This window comes from Salminus brasiliensis, chromosome 12 (genome assembly GCF_030463535.1).
Source record: "Salminus brasiliensis chromosome 12, fSalBra1.hap2, whole genome shotgun sequence".
NCBI lineage: Eukaryota > Metazoa > Chordata > Actinopteri > Characiformes > Bryconidae > Salminus > Salminus brasiliensis.
The window spans coordinates 11,443,013-11,462,197 of NC_132889.1; the positions used below are offsets into that span (position 1 = coordinate 11,443,013).

At 40.6% G+C, this 19,185-nt stretch overlaps 1 long non-coding RNA gene across 1 annotated transcript in view; it reads left to right on the forward strand.

The window, feature by feature from the left end:
- Nucleotides 1–19,185, forward strand: part of LOC140574461 (uncharacterized) — a 102,017-nt gene that overhangs the window by 68,058 nt on the left and 14,774 nt on the right. Inside the window, exon 4 of the long non-coding RNA XR_011980738.1 lies at nucleotides 15,725–15,785. This is a non-coding gene — a long non-coding RNA (uncharacterized lncRNA). The remainder of the gene's footprint in view (nucleotides 1–15,724; nucleotides 15,786–19,185) is intronic.

The window sequence follows — 19,185 nt, forward strand, 5'->3', positions numbered from 1 at the left end:
GATAACGTAATGTTTACTGATTGCAGAAGGCAACATATGGAAGCATGGAAGTGCAGCATTAGACAATCTGTGTGCATTACATTACAGAGACACAAGATGAATGAGCAAGAAATCTAACCGGCACCCTCTGCATTAAAAGCTGGCTCAGGTTGGCAGCAACTATAAACCATTCTTTTTTAGTTGCTACAAACCAAAGGACCTTCGAGCAAGCAATGTCAAAATTTCTACCCAACTCAGATAAGGGTGAAGTAATTGTAAAACTCTATCGTAAGTTTTATTGCAAAAATTTACATCCGTATTTAGTTGTTGAGAACTAGGTCTTTCACACTGTGTTGCACACTTTAGAGCCAAGAAACAGGGATTTTATCACAGATGAGTGGCAGCTAACGTCTCATGTGCTCCAAACAAGAGCTCCAAATGTCTGAGCTGTTAAAGAATGTAGCAAAAGAACGGAAGATCACTTGGTTACTGATAACGCTCCAACATATTTGTTGCTGCTGAATTGGATAAATTCCATGCGAAATGCTATGCCCGCACTCTAAACCTGGCCTCTCAGCTAGTGCTCAAGTTGCCCACTGTGTCAAGGCCAGTTGACTCAATACGATGCTTCCATGAGTTTTATTAATAACATATTTTGGAAGTAAATTCATTATGGATTATTTATAGACAAACAAAGATACTCAGTCTTCCCCCATTTTGTTGGGATTGGTGGGCAGAATAATGATACTTTCTGTAAGACACTGCCTGTATAGATTCACAGCTAAAACTCAGTAGAAGTCAGTTAAGCTTGAATTGCGAAACCACTGTCGCCGCTAAACCACTGTCTGTATTTTTTGGTCAGTTTCTGTGCGTGGGCTGGTCATTCTCAAGGACAGCTGAGCAGCCCTTACCACAACTTCATCCCAGATCTCCTTACAGACCTGTGCCGCAGAAACACTTGCTTTTCTCCCTGTCTGTCCATGTGGGTGGTGCTGAGATTTGGGGTTATGTGAGGGAACCCACTCCTACTGTGTTGTGTTTTGTTTAGTTTTTTCTCTCTAGAGGCTGGCAGCTAGGGTGCATTTGCCCATATGGTTCTCTGTAGAACATCAAAAAGACATTGGCTTGTTAAAAGAAGCAACAGGGGACATTGTTGGAGTAAACAGTGTGAAGGTGATTTGAGCATTTGTTAACCCATTTAATTAAAGTTTAATATTGATCTCTGATTGATTACAGCATAATCCTGTCAAATCCTGCCATTTGTGCTGAAGAAAGACCACCACATGCTGTGACCCTTTCTGCTATCTGTATTGAAACAACAATTGCACGGTCACAGTCACAGTGACACAGTCACTGGAGGAAACACATCTGAAAAAAGATGCTGGGCTTTTTTATTCTTGCATTAGCTTAAACTTGGCACACAGTTAAACTGCAAGGCTTGTCTTTGTCTCTGGAGGTATTTCCAATGTTTGAGCTTCCAAGACCTTAAACCAAGTTCATCTCACCCTCAGCAGGGTCACCTGAGTTGTGCATGTGTGTGTGTGCATGGATGCTTAGTGTTTTCTATGTGTAGGGGAAAAAAAAGGTCAAAAGAGAACAAACGATTAAAGCAGTGTGCACCTGAGTGAGTGTAGTAACCTCACCTGCCTCACCTCACACTTCTGAAGGTTTTCCCAAAGGCTGCCACTTGCTATGTCAACACGCGTACATTAAGAGCGTTGACTCAATGGAACAGAGAAATAGAACAGAGCCTTCCGTCCAAGTTAATCGTGGGACAATCCTCACTCGTCATTCCGCGGATTCTTGTAAAAAAGGAGAATAAAGCAGAGAGGATATTTGCTCTGCGGGTTCTTTTGTGGCTGCCTGAAGCAGAGTGCTTATTCAGCGGCCTCTCTACTTCCCCAGATTTACAGTGTGCAAACATGACATGATTGATCCTGCAGCCTCTTGAGAATGAGTCCTAGAGGTGAAGTTTGAAACGTGTTTATTAACATTGAGTTAAATTACAAGGCAAGTTTTTTGTGGCTGAAAGGTCGTCTTCTTAAAGCGCCAAATGTAAATGCTGCAAGAAGTACGCTCTCTCTTTCTCTCTCACTATTGTTTTTGGCCCACAGAAGCAGCACACCTGCACTAGCTGGCACTGACTAGGTTCAATAGGCACTGTTCAAGCAGGAGGAACAAAACCTAAAGAGAAAGAAACTCATAATCACGGGACAGTATTTGCAATTAGCTGACTTCAGTGGGGTGGTGGGGAAAGGGCTGTGGGTTCAAGGCTATGGCTATGGCAGTCAGCAAAGAAGGCATTACTGTTTACTCAAGCATCCGGGCACTGGGAACAGCATGTTCGGCCTCCAGGTAGATGGAGGCGTAGTTTGGGGTTTGCTGGTAGGGCGGCAGGGACAGCTACGTGCCGGGCATAATGATTGGCTGCTGCAGGTGAGGACATGACGGCGCGCTCGCCCCAGGCATGCGCTGACACACACTTCTCTCACACAAAACAATAAGCAATAAATCTGACATCTCTTCTACAGCTCAGCCAATTACAGAGAGGAAAGAGGGATGAGCAAGAGAGCACCAATTTAGTAAGGGGCTTTACAGAAGGGGTGTCAGTCCACACCATTACCTGAAGGCCTGTTTTAAAGAATGTGAGAAGTAACACATCAACAAGCTTCTGATGTATCCATGGTCAGCAGTCTGTAGGATTCACCCCTCTTCATGGGTCCTTATTTTGTGGTGTGACGATGTGGAGATCTTGGTCAAGTTTAATCTGGCCAATCTGGCCAATGTGGGAGAAGTTAGATCATATGACAGCTACAAAGACTTTTTAATGTTCTGAAAAGGCATTTATAGTTAAGTGCAATTCAAAGGTAATATTACTGAAGGTTAAAAAGGAGAGTCTTTGTCACTGGCTTGTCACTGGTAGGGTACGCTTAGGCACACACACACACACATCCACCCACCCTCAGATGCCTCAGGGTACCTGAGAGTGGCACAACAATGCAAGCAATTGTCTGGGCTTCCAGTCCTCCTGGCTTAGGAAAGAAGAACTGAGCATGTGGTGAACCGTAACACACAATAAAGAGGGAGACAGGGCTCTCTAGATCCCACTATGGGCTGACCACGCCGGCCTCACTCCCTCGCTCGCTTCCCTGTTGAGTTTCCATGTCCGCTCTGCGCTCTTTCACCTGCCGCACAGATGAACCATTGTCTTGATGCACCTCCTCAGTGGACTACGGGGAGTCTAGACAAACGACGACTTGTGGCATTGTTCCTGAAACACTGCTTTGTGGAATGCCAAACCATGCAGCCATCTTGACTGGATGCTCGGCGGTCTCAGGCTAAACGCTGTTGCATGCCGCATAGTGCTTCATGTGCTTTAGAAGAGCTCGAAGACAGATATACACCCGTTCACATGAATCATGTGCACGGTATCCTGCGTCTTAACCATGCGGATAGACCGACATTGTGTCTCGGCGATGCTAGACTGTCCCACTGCTAGCGGCTTATCTCCTATTGTTGGACCAGATATGAGGTCATTGTCATGAGATTCCACCAGAGAAAGGGTTCGCTTTCTCTCGCCGCTCATTCTGAATGGAAAGCCGGCAGAGGGGAGTGTGTTCAAAGGAGCAGGGTGAGCTGGATTTGGGGCCTGAGGAGTGTGTGGCACTGGGAAACAGCTGGACGGTTGAAAGCCAACTTGAAGTCTACACCCCAATTCCTCAGCTGACACGGCAGCAGCACTTCTTAAGCTGCTCAGACTACGTGTGTCGCTGTCTCTGCTCTACAGGTGTCTCAGTACAGCGCGTCAGTGGGATGGCGCTAATGCTAACAAAATTAGAAAGTCTTGACTGCATCTTTTCACATGCCCTATTGTCTTCAGCATAGTGTCTAACTGTGCTGGGGGAAAGTAGGTACTCTTTAGTTGTTTACCGATACCTGTGTCTGAAGCGGTCTGAAGAGGTTTGCTGATTGTTGAAGCTTTTTAAATGGAGCTTAACTCTCTCATTTACAAAAAAGAATGCTGAATTTCATCATATTTCCAGCAACTGCCAACAGTAGTACAAACAGTAGTAAAAAGAGATTGGCCACAGTTGTCCCTTAATGTAGATGCTAGGCCACCTGTACCTGTTCTTAATGACTTGCTTCAGGTGAGTTAGGAGTGCACACAGAGCTTAAAAGTCTGGTGGTTCTGAGAACTGAGTTGGGAAACTCAGCCACAAAACACAAATTCTGAGCTTATTTTCCAGTCTCCTTGCTGTCTGCGTAACATCCATTTGAAAGCAGAGCAGCAGACCAACAGAAGAGAAATAGTAGAACGGGGTGGCAAAGTTCTTGAAGGGGGTGAAAATAAGCACTAAAGGCAATAACATATTTGAATACCTGAACATGATTAAAATGTACATTTGGATGAGGTGGAAATGTTTATTGAAAAACTCTATAATGGAAACACTGATGCCTATTATCTGCCGTGGGCTAGAGAGTAATAAAGCCCCCAGCATTGTAGAGCTGTGGAGCAGTGGAATTTTGTTCTCTAGAATTATGGTGTTCCATCAAAATTTTGGGAAGAGCTAAGGGAGTTGGGGATGTGGTGGGGTGGTGACATACAACATCCAAGCTCTTATCGCTTAAGTATATCAAATTCTCACTGTAGTGCTTCAAAATCAAGCCTTCCCTGGACAGTAGAGACAGTTACTCCAACAAAAACAGAATAAACCCTTTTAATACTCTTGATTTCAGAAGAAACAATGAATGAGCAGGTGTCTCAATACTTTTGTCTTTATAGTGTAGCTGTAACTGAGGGGCATTGTGAGCTAAATGAGGGGGCTGAGGGATGTCAGTGCTACAGTCACTGTCTGTGGAGCTGGTGCTGCATCACTCGCCTAAGGCGAGACGAACGCCGTAAGTGACGTCATGGAGGAACTAACAGTGGGGAGACTGTGGTTGTGTTGCCTGTACAGTCAGCCCGATTTATTTCTTCATGTACAAAAAAAAAAGCTTTACGAAGGGGTCATTATTTGTTGATAGCCCTTAATCTGTAGCAATCTAAATATAATGTTTTGTTACATTGTTTAAATATGGTAAGGTAGTTACAAAATTAAATTATGTAGTACATTCTACTTTGAAAACTACAGAAACACTTCACCAGTAAAGGGCCATGTGTGTCCACTTTGAATAGGTTTATATTTTATTACAAGTGTAAGAATGAAAAAGAACTATGCCTTCAAAACTTAGTGTACGTAAATGATCCCCAGTTGGCTGTCCTGTATCGAGTTACTTCATATACAGTCTGTGTTAAGACACTAAATGAATAGGAATAGATCATTACCAAAAAAACCTTGCATCTCCAAAATGGCAACTTTACAGGATAAGGTAAAACCTTAACTTTCAGAGGAAGTCAACGTAAAAAGACTTTATTTCAATTCATTTTTGAGCATGTTTATTGGTCTTTTCATCATATATGACTAAAAAAAAAAAATTGAAATAAAATATTTTTACGTTGACTTCCACTGACATTTATTTATTTATTTATTTATTTGGACAGTAATTACATTAGAATTAATTGTTGGTTTTCTGACATCACAAAAACAAAAGCTACAGATCAGTTCAAAACTGTTCAAATAAGCTGTTTTTGCAGCTTGTGTTCCAGATATGGGCTATATTGTCTGAGGAATGATCCACATTCATTATGTCACACTTGTCTGTTTTTCCCATGATACATTGCAAACTACAATTTACAAGATGGCATATCTTCACACAAACCTCCCCCGGTGTAATCATTGTCCTGAATAATCATCTCTGTGGAAGCATTGGCTTGTTGATGAGCTCTGCACTTGTCAGTATGTGTTTGCATTACACAGATGCATTTTAAATCACTTTTACGTCTCGCTGCGCTTCATGAGAAGAAGGAGCATTCAGGTGAATGTGGTTTGTTTAGACAACTCGCATTTTGTTTAGTTTTAATTTCCAGTTAATCCCTGGAATTGCCTTCTGGCTAATGTAGTGGCATGTCTTGAACGGGAAACACCCTAATTTGATTGACTGTCTCAATTATAAACTGTGGTCACATTCCAGAGCAACATTCCTTTTAATGCCATGCTACGTGAAGTTTGTTGTAATGGAATAACTGTCTTGTTTTTTTGGGTGCATTACCATCTGCTGTCAGAGGTCACCAAAAACAGACACATGCAGTTGTAGCCAGAAGCTTACATACACTCATCATGCACATGAATGGCATCACAATATCGGGCTTTCAATTGCACAAAAGCAAGCTAACATTAATTACCTTCCCAAAGTTCTGTCCGCAGCACCATCGAAAATATGTGACTGTCCTTAACCCATAAGTGCCCAAAAAAATAAACTTCAAATATTATATTTTATATACATATAAAAAATCAAATATTCAACCAGAATTTTGCTAGGTGCAACTTGCTAGGGGACATTTAGAGTATTAAGTGAGCTGTATGTGTATTTTTGACCCTGTATGTAACATTTTAATTTTAGAAAAAACCCAGAAATAAAAACCTGTATGCCAAAATACTTACTTTTTCTATTACATATGTAATAACAAACAATAGAAATCATTGCATGCCCTGTATTTCCATGACATGTATGCCCATGATCAGTGTATATTAACTGCAATTGGTAAATATCAATTCTTTTACTTAATTCTTGAATAAATAGCAAAGTACTTTTGTGAGTTGCCCTGGATAAGAGTGTCTGCTAAATGCCGTAAATGTAAATGGCATATGCTTTCTTCTCAAGGCTTTTTAGAAGGATGTGTTTTTGTCTACTTTCACAGCTTCACAGCGTTCTTGCCATTATAGTGCCATTTTCTTAATGTTGGTACAATGTGTTCAATATGAGAATAAAGAATAACCCTGAAGTTATTACTTTAGTGCAGATTTGTTTGATTTTCTGGAATAAATTGAAACATGATGAGAATATACAGTGTTGCTGAACTAAAGAATTTGGAATTACTTGTGTATGTGGTAACAAGTTTGTTTGAGTTGATCAGACAAACCAGTTTTTTACAGAGTAGTTGCTGATGAACTTCATTGCATGATCTTCTAAATGTTATATGACATCATTTAAAATCATTTCATTTTGTATTTTGTGACATTGATCTTATGGCACTGATTAATTGCTTGTGTACTTGTTTATTTGCCTGAAGGCTCAAAGTGTGTGTTTCCTGCCACTGACTGCAGCCACGGCCCCTGACGGGCTCTGGCGCGGCGGTCCAGTCCTGTCTGAAAGCGAGAGTGGCATGGCCGTTGGGAACGGGAAGGTGCGGTTGTGAGGGTGCGTTCCAGACGCCTCTGGTTCCTCCTTCCCAAGGCTGGGTCGTGGTGGTGCAGGGGGCCACAGACTGCACCCACCCCTAAACCTCCCCTCCAACCACGGGCCCTGTCTTCTCGCATGGCTCCCTCAGTGAGGCCTCTCCTGTTGTCGCCATGTGTTGGAGCGTTAGTGGCACAAGTCCAAGTCTCTTACGTTTTGTTGATGTTTCAAGACTTGTTGCTCATGTTAACCCATACCTATCTTTAGGACCTGCATTCAGTTTTAAAATGAATATGGACTTTTTTTCCAGTTGCAGTGTCCTTCCCTCCAGTCATCAGGGTTAAAGGTTCTATCAAAGGCACATTTGCGTGTCATGAACAACAAAGCGAGCTGATGCCTTGCAAGGCCCTGACACATATCTAGCAGGTTTAATATTTAATATTAATATTGCAGCAAACCAGTGAGAGCACAAGACGCAGGGTGAGTACAAAGTCGAGGGTGGAGTTGTACCTGCATGTCTTTATCCATTTTCTCATCCATATTTATTTTTTTTCCCTCTGGTTTAGCTGCAAAATAGCCCTCAAACAACTTAATTGTCTCTTATGCTGAAGTGAAATGAAGTGCAATACAACAATGGAAATGACCAGTCTTATTATTACAATCACATAGCTAAAGGATTAGCTATTAAATGATTATATTAAATTTGTCTCTCATTTAGACCTCTGCAACCCTACACCTACGTTTTTTAGTTGTCCCATTACCTATGGTTCATGAATTCAAGATGCAAACACCTGAACGATTATGCAGGAACGTTGGAATGGGGACCAAAAATAGCAGTAAATATTTAAAAATTGCCAGAGGGCGGGGGCTCATTAAGATAGACAAAGAGAAAACCGGGCCGAGTCTGCTCAGGAGCTAGAGTTTTCTTTGGCGACAAACACCACCGAAACGTTGTCATACTTGACATGCTTATTGGGTTGCATCAGCAATGACATTCACAGCTGAAGCTCTCACAGGGTTGAAGTGGGTTCCTCTAACCGTATTACCTGCATGCATTTGTGGTTGTGCTCATTTGAGGCAAGAAATGAGAGCTGCACTTAGACGATGAGTTTTATTTCCTTCAGTAGTTTTGAGGAAGTACTGAACAATCCATACTTTGTTCTTCAAATAAATGCTCCTGTCGTTCTCCAGTGATGGACTAGGCTGATGGACATATGTGGGTGACTGTGTATAGAGCCAAGTACTGTATGAAGTGAAAGCATTTTTGTCGGGAAACCGACATTTTCCATTCCTCCCTCACCTTTTATTTTCACAGTTTGTCAGTTGTTTGACGTGAGGTTGGTCAGGGTGACAACATGTGAAAATGTGTGGACAGTTCTCTAGATATTTAGCAGTTCTGTTCTTTTCCACCACTACAATTTGACATGGTTTTGGTCTTAACTTCTTTATGACTTCTACATTTTTAACCCAGTTATACTTCCAATAATCTATTCCTCCCTCACAATGGAGAGCTTCAACTGTCAGGGTCGTCACACCTGGCAGGTAAGCAGCTCTCCAGAAGAAACCTCGGGTGAACCCATGTCCGGAGGTCCTGTAAAAGGACCATTGGCGTATTGGATGTGGTGCCACCTGTATTCACCTGTTGCACCAGCCACCTGTCGCTTTAAAGAATTTGTTTAATTCAGAATAACATTCAGAATTTGCCTCTGTTCTTCTCTAATCCACACCAGCAATTCAATAAAATCCTTCTGTAGAGCATGGAGGTCTACAAATTCTATTGACTTACTGACTTACTGGGAGAACGTTAAGGCCCAACTGTGAACAAATCCCACCCTTGACGGAAAACTTGTAGAATGTACTTTTACGGATTTAAGATCAAAGAGCAAACAGACAAGCAGAACAGAAGTAATAATCATACTGTATCATACTGTACATAAGTATTGGGAACTAGGTGTCATACTGAACACAGGGCCATTTTCCAAACATTAAATAAATTGTAATTAAATGGTATTGCATAATTTTAAATCCTCATTATTCCAACACTGGATACATCCTGAGTCCAGAAAATAAGACAGAATCTAAAAAGATTTTTAGTTTAAAACATATTTGATATCTAAACCCAACAAGTCCTTTCTCTGGACGTTTTTCAAGAGGAACTTGCATTTCCCGATGCTGTCTCTCATTTCCCCACGGTGGATAGTGGGCTGTTATGCAGGTTTGGGGTTGTGACAGACAGGAGGAATGCTGCTCAGGAAAGATTTTTTTCTTTTTTGTTTTGTTATGTTTAAGCCTGTCCATTCTTTGTGTGTTCTTAAGCAAACAGGAGAGCGCTATGTCCTGTTTTTACTGTTTCACCACGTCACTGTTCAAACTTGAGAAGAGCAAATATTGCAGCAATCTCTCGCTGTGCCAGCCTGCAGGCGTCGGAGAAAAGGCATTTTAAAACTGCAGTAAAAGCAAAACATCCTCATCACACAAATGTTTATTAGAATGTGACATAAGCAGACACAGGTAGCAATGCAATGATTTTATACTTGAATTGAATTCATGCTGGGAATGTTTTCGTTTACGGATAAAGTAGTTTTGTATGGTTACTGCCATACAGTGGCAACACTCTTTCCCCATTTTCATTCTGATGAGTACTCATATCCTGTTGTTTGTTCTCCAAAACACCAGAAAATACTGTAAGATGCAATGCACCCTTAAAGGATGGTACAGCGTTGCAAATAACATCATTGGAATCCATAGATTTAGCCTCTATTCTGCCTCTATTCCGCTTAGAACCCCAGGGCTTTACTAGGATACTTTTACCGATAAGGTTCAGGTTTTGCATTATTCACATATGCAGTCCTGACGTGTTATTTAACCACAAACATGTAATTATACTTCCTATGAAAGAACACGTCAAATAAAAGACGTAACCTTCTCTTTCACTCTTTAAAGGCCCGGCCAACATGCTCACATAGGTAGAACATGGGCTAAGTGGGTTCCAAGTGTTACCGGGGCTTCCCAAATGGTCGCAATCTTTACATCCCACCCTGATCTCACATATCTAGGCCCCTTGTGCAGTGTACTACCCAAATGGGGCCAATATGTGTGGCCATATGTGGGGCCAATATGGAAACTATGGACAAAATGTTCTAGTTCCCAGTTGGGCATGCCATACAGGACATGTTGTCTGGGACTAAACTCAACTGTTAAACTAAATAATTGCAGAAATGGTCCTCTTTGCTAAGGATTGGATTGGGATTATACTGCCAGTCATTTATGGCTTGCGTTCACATTTAACCTCTTTCCACAAATATATATACCAGTGTTTGGCCAAGTCTTCTAATGCAAAATTCCCCTCTTACCATAACATGACTAAATGTAACGGTGGAGAAGAGTGTCGGGCAAATGCCACTAAAAGGTGAAAAATAGATTTCATCAGTTATTTGTGATCTTGTGGTTTGTGTTTAGCCAGCATGGATGCTGCATGTGTTAGAAAGGTCATGCTAAATGGTGTTGGCTGTCAGTTAGTCGGTAGCTCTGCTCCAGATTTGCCCCATAAAGAGAGAAAATAAGTTGGGATATCCACACAAAACTTAAGGGAACTGATTGAATCAAGACCAAACCATGGCAAACAGCTTCACTAAGGTGCCAGGGTATCTGGAAATGAACAGAATTGGCAGGCAGCTTCTAGAATTCTAGCAGTTGGTATAGCGAGGTGGATAAAAAAGCTGCCTTCCCCAAATGTAAATAGCTCTGGATAAGAGCATCTGCCATATGCCATTAACCGTAAATGTAGTGTTTAGCATAGCTAAATATTGCTACTTTTGGAACAAAGTAGCTCATAGAATTTGCCCAAGACTGACCATCTCCACCTGTTGTTTAGGTAGTCTATGTTAATCAGATTCACCTGCTGCTGTGACCTTTGCACAGTGGTTTCTTTTTTGCAATCATATTCCACTCTCACCTGACCATAAAAATGAGTGTCACAAGGTGCATGCATATTAAGTGAGTAATGAAAATAATAGGGTAGGAGATTTTAGGAGATTTCAGTGGAAAACGCGCCTTAATACTCTACACAGGTCCACCTTGGCTCAAGACCTGATGAATGCTTCCATGATTGTTATTTTAATGTGTTAGCACCACAAGCATGGAAAATCTGTTATTAGAATTTACAGAAAAATCCCTGAAGGCTCATAAAAGTACTTTTCTAATTCCTTTCTCTCAGCAATGAACAGCTGAACACCATGTCCAACACTTGTACATGCTTGTGGAAAATTTCAAATACAACATCTTAGCTGGCGAAGCCCATGTGCACTTGGGAGGCAATTGGTCTCGTAGCACAGCTGCCTGCACTTGTGACCAGTGTATCTTTATAATAGACCAACATTTTCAGCACTAGTATTGGACACATAAAAGAAACCATGCACCTCCTCATTTTCTCCACAATTTCCAAAAAATGTACAAGTCTTCTTTTCGTAGCCTTTCTCCTGCTCTTAATCTGTGTCTGATAGCTGTGGAATTCAGCAGCCATTGTGGAATGGTGAGGGTCAAGGCGAGGCACCCCCCCCCCCCCCACACACACACACACACACTTGTCCCCTTTTGTTTAATTTAAAGCCACACGTTTTTTAGGTCACCATCTTATCGTACTCAAGCAGTCAGCATGCACAGCCATGTTTAATCTCAGCTGTCTACTGTAAACATCTCTTAATTACCCAATGGCGTTCCGACAAATAGTTTACGATTGTGATTTATCATGACCAGTAATTAACCAGTCTACTGTGTCACTCTGTAGAGGGTTGATTTGCACCGTAATTACACCCAGCACTCGTTAGAGCTTGTAAAATTTGGCTGCGTGGTGAAAGTGTGAGGGAATGGGGCCCAAAGGAAAGAAGAAACACTTGTGTCCTTCTGTTTGAATGTCAGGATTGCACAAGTCTGTACCTCAGTATGAGTTGCTGGAGGTGTTACTGCAGCAAGTTGTTTGTTTCTGCTCGTTTCTGGTAGGTTCTGTAGGAGAAGGTTGTGTGTGTTCTCAGCATGAAGACATGTTGGATTTGCTTGATTCAAATGTTTACAACATTTCCACATAAATCAACACCGTTACATCAGCACAGTTTAGCCTTTCAGTTTACTTGCTTTTGGCTGGAACTTTGTTGATGTCATTTTATGCGTCTTTGTAGACTTTGAGTCAAATAAATTCAACACATTTTCTTTTTTATTGGATAAAGAGAGTAGAAGTCGAGGTTTTCCGTTTTTGTTGTTTAATTTTTCACGTGAGACACCATATAAACTGGCCTTGTCTTCAGATCTGTGCTGGATTTTGAAATAGTGTAAACTGGACATAATCTGTTCCTTAGCTAGATAATCTGCATCCAAACTTTAGTGCAGAGATTTAACTAAACCACTGTAAACCTGTATCTTGGTATCCGGTGACACTATCAACACACCTGCATGGCATTCTGTCTCCATTGACCCTTCTGCCCCATGGCACCGTTCCAGTGCAGATAAAGCGCCCTTATGAGTTGTAGCCTTGAGCTGAGAGGAAGAGCAGAGGAGAGATTTTTTTTTCTGTGATTCAGAAGCTCAGTGATAAACAAAAGTGTGCAGTGTTGCCAAACCAGTACAAGTAGTACAACGCTGTTACTACTGTTCAGAATGAGTTGTTCATATGCATATGACTTTGTTTATCTATGAATTCATATTCATATTCTTTATATTCTTCATTAATTCATATTCATATTCTTCTATAAATAGTGGAAAAGCCCTCCATAAATATGCTGTTGAGCTGAATTAAAGCTGAGCAAAAACTAATTTCAGTTGGAATTAAAAGTGAGCTAGTGTGAAAATGGATAAACGAGTGTTGGTGTGAGTTGACATGTTGTGGCAGAGGTGACATGTTAAAGGGCCAAAGATTGTGCTTTGCTGTAGAGGGTGCTGTGTTACCTTAAAATCGGAAACCATCTCTCTCTCCCTCTTGTTTGCTCGCACTCTCACTCACACTGTCTCTCTCACGCTCTCTCTCTCTTTTACTCTTTTTACATTTAGGTTTTTTTATTATAAATAAAGATATATAATTAATGATTTTATTTATTGAAATATACATGATTGCTGAATATTGTAGAAAGAAATGAATTATTTTGAATGGGAATCACACAGACTAACTGCATGTTTGCCTACAAACTGAGCATCCACTTTATGGACAAATGTATTGGGACACAGACTCATTCATTGTTTCTTTCAAAATCAAGGGTAGATTCTATGTCTACTGTCTCTACTCTATTGCTGTGAGGATTTGAGTGCATTCAGGGACAGAAGCCTTAGTGAGGTCTGGGTGTTGGATGATCAGTACCCTTCCTCATCTCCAGCTCCATCAACTATCCATCAAGTAGTTCCACCACAGCCTAATCACTTTGTTATTAAGAATGAATTTGACAGAGATGATTGTAAGGATAACATTCCTTATCAGCACCTGCTAGGAGTATATGTTAAAACCTGACCTGTGTGTTTACAGATAGATAATGTAAAGGTTTGCTCACCCAGTTACAAACAAATACACACACTGTCCTCTAGCCTACTGCTCTGGCCATGAAGTGGTTTAGGGAACTGGTACAGGATGACGAGATGTCACTCAAAGAAGTGGAATGCATCATCAATGTGGTTACCCCCGCCCTGAAAGATATTTCTTGACATCACCTGTGTTTATCAGTCTGTTTTAGTTACATTAACAAACAGGAGTGAGAACGCTCAGCCGGAATTTCAACAGTGGGTGTCCTTACCTCACACACAGGTGTGCACATGTCTTTAACTTTGCCTAACAATAACATTACTTTCGCCCTCATTGCTTTCTTCATGGATAATCATCCAGATGTCCAGCTCTGTGTATTTTCATGCTCTTTGTGGCAGTATTGGGGAAAGCTGGCTTGGATCTGCTGGGATTCGAGTTTCCTAATGAAATGACTCAGTTCTGGATGGTGGTTCTGGCTGGAGCTGGAGTTTACTCCAACTCTTGCCGGAGGTCCGATTGCAGTATTGTTTTATGAGGTTAGCATTTCGTCAAGAGTGACGCGGACCGTACCACTGAGGTCACAGGGATTCGGGAGGGGTAGAGGGGACTTATTGTTTTCGCTATTCCTGGTGCCAGTGTCTGAGTTCAGGGATTTATTTTAGGAAAATGGTCCTAAAATAGCAGGCTGGCTCCCCCACCGACCTATGTGGAATGCCACTCCCCACATCTGCTGCGTTTATTACTCTAATCGTGCTCGACTTCTCGCTTCAACAGACAGCCTTCTGTTATGAAATAGATGAGCGTGAGCAAGCACTTTGTTTATTATGTGTTTTATGGTGACAGAGGATGTGAAGCGTTAGTGGACTGTGGTTCAGTGCCCAGTGTGGTACTTTTGGGATGCTGTGAAGTAGGGCTGTCACTATCAGTTTAATTTGTTTGGGTAAACTGGGTAAATATGATAATCAATTAAACACCCAAAAAACACAAAGAGTGTTTGCTTAACAATTACATTTTTAATTTTTTTAAACATATCAATTCAGTTCCCATTAAATACCTAGTTTCAGTCCAATCAGTCCTTCACTACACGATGATCTGCTGGTGGGACTAAATAAATCCATGTAACGACTAAACCCACATATTAATAACGTTACTGAAAACAACTAATTCCTTTTACTGTATTTATGTTTATTTTGTATGTATGGTTGATGTAAACATATCCAAACGTTGCTGGTCCATATCTGTATGATTGTGGTTGAAAGTTTTCATTCACTCATCATGAACATTAATGTTATGGCAATATTAGGCTTTTCATTGTCATTGATTTCTTTGCATTGTCTAGGGCTGAATGAGTGCACAACATTTAACATACATTCATACATTAACCAAAAACCAAAGAATTTATAAATTCAAAGTGCTTCACAATCAGTTGACTAAAACATAAGTCAAAAAGGTATATTTTTATATATTTTATATATTTTATAAAAAAGTATTTTATAAAGGTAGGACTGCAGTACCATGCAGTGCATTGTAAACCAATAAACATGTTTAAATCATTACAAAACATATTTTTCCTTCTACTGTAAAGTTGCCATTTTGGACACAAGTTAGTGTTTCACTGTTCATTTCTAAATAGTTAATAGTTAATGGGATGAAAGGGGGACTAGGACGTCCCTGTTGAATTTCACATATAAATGATGGTTGATGGTTGATTAAAGACCCTTCCTCTACAGCTGATGAAATACTTTGTGATTTAACCTCCAGCTCAACTGGCCTTAGAATATGTGATGAATCCTCTGTGTCCTCCAGTGGTTAGTCCCTACATTATACACACTGACGTAACATGATATCGCGAATGTGTTTCACATCGGTCAGGTATTACTGAATAAAATGAGTGATGCTGTTTTACTCTCTCTCTTTCTCTTGCCCTCTCTTCGTTTCTCACTCACTCTCTCCTTTTTTTCCTTGCAGATGTGGAAGTCTGATTCCGGGAAAGGAGACAGCCATCGCTTGCTTCGCGCGGATTCTTGCGGTGAGAGCATATATGTTTCCAGAGGTTTTCAAAAAGCACTTGCGGTGTTCCAACATCTCAACTGTGCCTCGTAAACCTCAGCCGTAGGCTTCTTTAAAAGGAACACATCAACCAGAAAAGCTAATGTTGCTTAAAATGGCTATAAGCTTGTAGGGGTCAGCTAGCATTACACAAATGAGATCATGCTAGCTGACCCCCACTAACTTTGATTTGTTGTTAGCTGCATTAGGATTTTTCGTTAGAGCATTTTTTAAGTTAGACATTTGGCACATCTATCTTGGGAAAAAGAGAATAGCTTTGGCTAAAATGCAGCCCTTGGCATTATGATTTGGGCACATTGTTTTGCTATGTTTTAAAGAGTGTTGTGATATGCTGTATATTGCAGCATAGTTGGAGCAGCTACCGTTTTCCGCGTTAAGATCCCACAAGGCTTGAAATGGCATGCATCCAAAGCGTTAGCAGGATGCTGGGGTCTAGGCCTATTAAATGCAGCCCTCCTGCCTAACTTCATACGCCTGTTGTTTGCATGTTTATGTGCCAGAGCACTATTAACTGTTAACTATTTCGCAAAGTTGGCCCTGGCCAAAGCCATCAGCCAAGCCATTGTGTTTTTTTTGTTTTTTTTTTCCTAAAAATGTAAAACAGTGAGTGCGCTAGCTTATTTTCATGGAAGATCTAGGATGAAGACCACTTTCAAGCACTTAAGTGTTCTTTTATAAATTCAGCATGACTATGTTGTAACACACTTGAAGTTCTTTATAAAAATATAAACACAAGCCTCTCTTTTTGGGGGAAATCACATGATTGACAGATAATCAGCTGTGTCTAGCTTTTGTGTAGTTTGGCTGTAAAACGATCATTATAGCTTCTCTAAACGTTGCAGATCTGAAGCAGAGTGTGTTAAGCGTAAGGCCTGTTTGTGTGTGCATGTCGTGTGTGTTAAGTGTCATTAGGGTTCTGCCCCTCTTCCTCTTCTCCGAGGACCTTTTGACCAAGGGGAGGCCTTGTGTTTGCCGAGTGCCGCAGGAGCCGGATACACCACTGAATAGCGGACTCACTCGGGTCAGCCACCATTACACACCCCAGCTCTCTCCACTGACCCGCTGTTGACTCATTGCTATGGCAACCGTGCAAGTGTTTTTTTTGTTTTGTTTTGTTTTGTTTTTGCATTGGCTACTGCCAAGTCCATCCCATCTCCTCACTCCTCGCCAGTCATGTGACATGAAAGTGGTAAATAAGTACTGTCAGTGAGGTTTTTGAGAGTAGTGGTACGAGGGGAAAATGTGGTTGATTGGTTGGAAATATTAGGCTTTCACATAGTGGCTGAGGAGTTTTTCACAGACACCTTCTGTGCAGTCCATTGAGGTTGTTCTTTCTTTTTCTTTGTCTCGGCCTTGCGGAAATGGCACAACTCATTTCATTAAACGTTGAGGGTTTGGCCTGCTGAGATCCTGTAAACCAGGCCCTGACCCTACTCCCAACCACTAAGCAAGGAGGGATGTTGTGTTTGATGTTTTTATCTCTTTATCTTTGTCCTATGACTAAACCAGTCTGTAACTTTGATAGTGTTTGATAAGAGGCAAAGCAAAGGAGTGAATATAGACTTGTGGAATTCTGTGTCTGTGTGTATGCTTATACTCATGCTCATGCTCGTTTTAGATGAGGGCAGATGATTCTTGAAGTTTTTGACGACCAGGTTGATAGGTGACTGGATTCTTTGGGAATGCACTATGGATGATTAGTCGTCATTGCCAGATGTTTTACTCATCACTGCATCAGCCCTGTCTACTAGAGCGTGTGTTTGTGTGTGTGCACATGTTACTATTTGCACAGTACATATGTGTATGAAGTAGTATGGAGTAGAAATTATTTGTTGTAATTTGTTCAGCTCTTCATTATGAATAAAGGTGATTAATATTCTTCCATGTTGTCACAAGCTTAGTAGACTTTGTTGTTGTGACAGGGTTTTACTGTGATACCAGTGCTGGAAGAGTGTGTATGTATATTGTTGTTGTCACGCAAAAAAATAGTCTGTTTTTGCAAAAAAATAAAAGTAGTTTAAATTGGCAAATCCTGCATGCTGAACACTAAAAAGAAGGTAAGTCTACAGTACAATGCCAAAATCTATCTAGTTTTTACTTTCTGTGTGTTCCCTTTACATATGTGATCCGTTCATTTGATAGAATTCCCTACAAAAGGCAATTTACCTATTTATTGGAAATAAAATAATCAGATCAAGTATATGTTCCATCAAGTTTTAAGCAGGTGAACACTGGCATTGTCAATCAATGAAGAAGCCCAGATTTTAGTCTTTAAAATTTCTCTTATTCAATGAACATGCTACGGTAGCAGGTATACGTGTATGTAATGAGTGTATTTTGCAACAGATTTTGAAAAGCTTCCCTAATGGTTACTAATTATGACTAGACAACAATTACAGTGGTATTTTGTCGTTACTGGCGGCCCATTGTTCAGAATAGCGCCCGTGTGTTTTCTCCTCAGGTGACCATGCATCACGCTAGTGCTGCTGTGGTAGGCCATCAACACTTTGCTTAATATAAAACCACATTTTTGTTTCACTCTAATCTTAAGCACTCCCATACGTTTCACACCTTTGGTTTTTTGGAAACTTTTACAAACCCCTTTCATAACTGAGTCAGCCTCTATTGCAGCCACCATTAGCCTTGAATAGAGTTGACCATGTCTTGAGCCAAAAACAACTGATGTCACGCATGCAGCAATTACGTATGTGGTGAGAAGAGAAAAAAAAAAGAAGCATTTCAGAAATCTGAAAAGCTAATCTATTAATAAATATTAGAGACAATAAGACAATGCACCGGTTTAAAATATTGATGAATTTTAGGATCACTTTTGAGAAGTGTGTGACAACATGTGTGACTGCAACAGCATATTAATTATAGATAGACAATTAAAGTTCAGAACTACCCAAGTTTTGCTTCAAACTATTCATAATCAGAATCAGAAATACTTTATTAATCCCAGGAGGGAAATTGCAGATGCTACAATTGAAACCTTTCATGTAAGAATAAACACTTAATAGACTAAACAAAGAGAAAAAAATGCACACACACACACACACATGAAAACAGGATTAGTGCTTTGCATTCTAATAATAATAATAATAATAATAATAATAATAATTGTTTGCATAATACATACAAAATAAAAAAATAGTAGATTTGCTTAGTTTTACTGTTCGTATGTGCCATACCTTATATATGTATCACTCAATACGAAAGGCAAGCTACACAGCATGTATATTATGAATAAAGTTTTTTTCACACACACTGCCTCTGTAAGCCATGAGTGCTGTGGCAGCGTGACTGCACTGTGTGAATGCTCTAACCTTACAACAGCGCTCAAATGCAAAGAAACACCC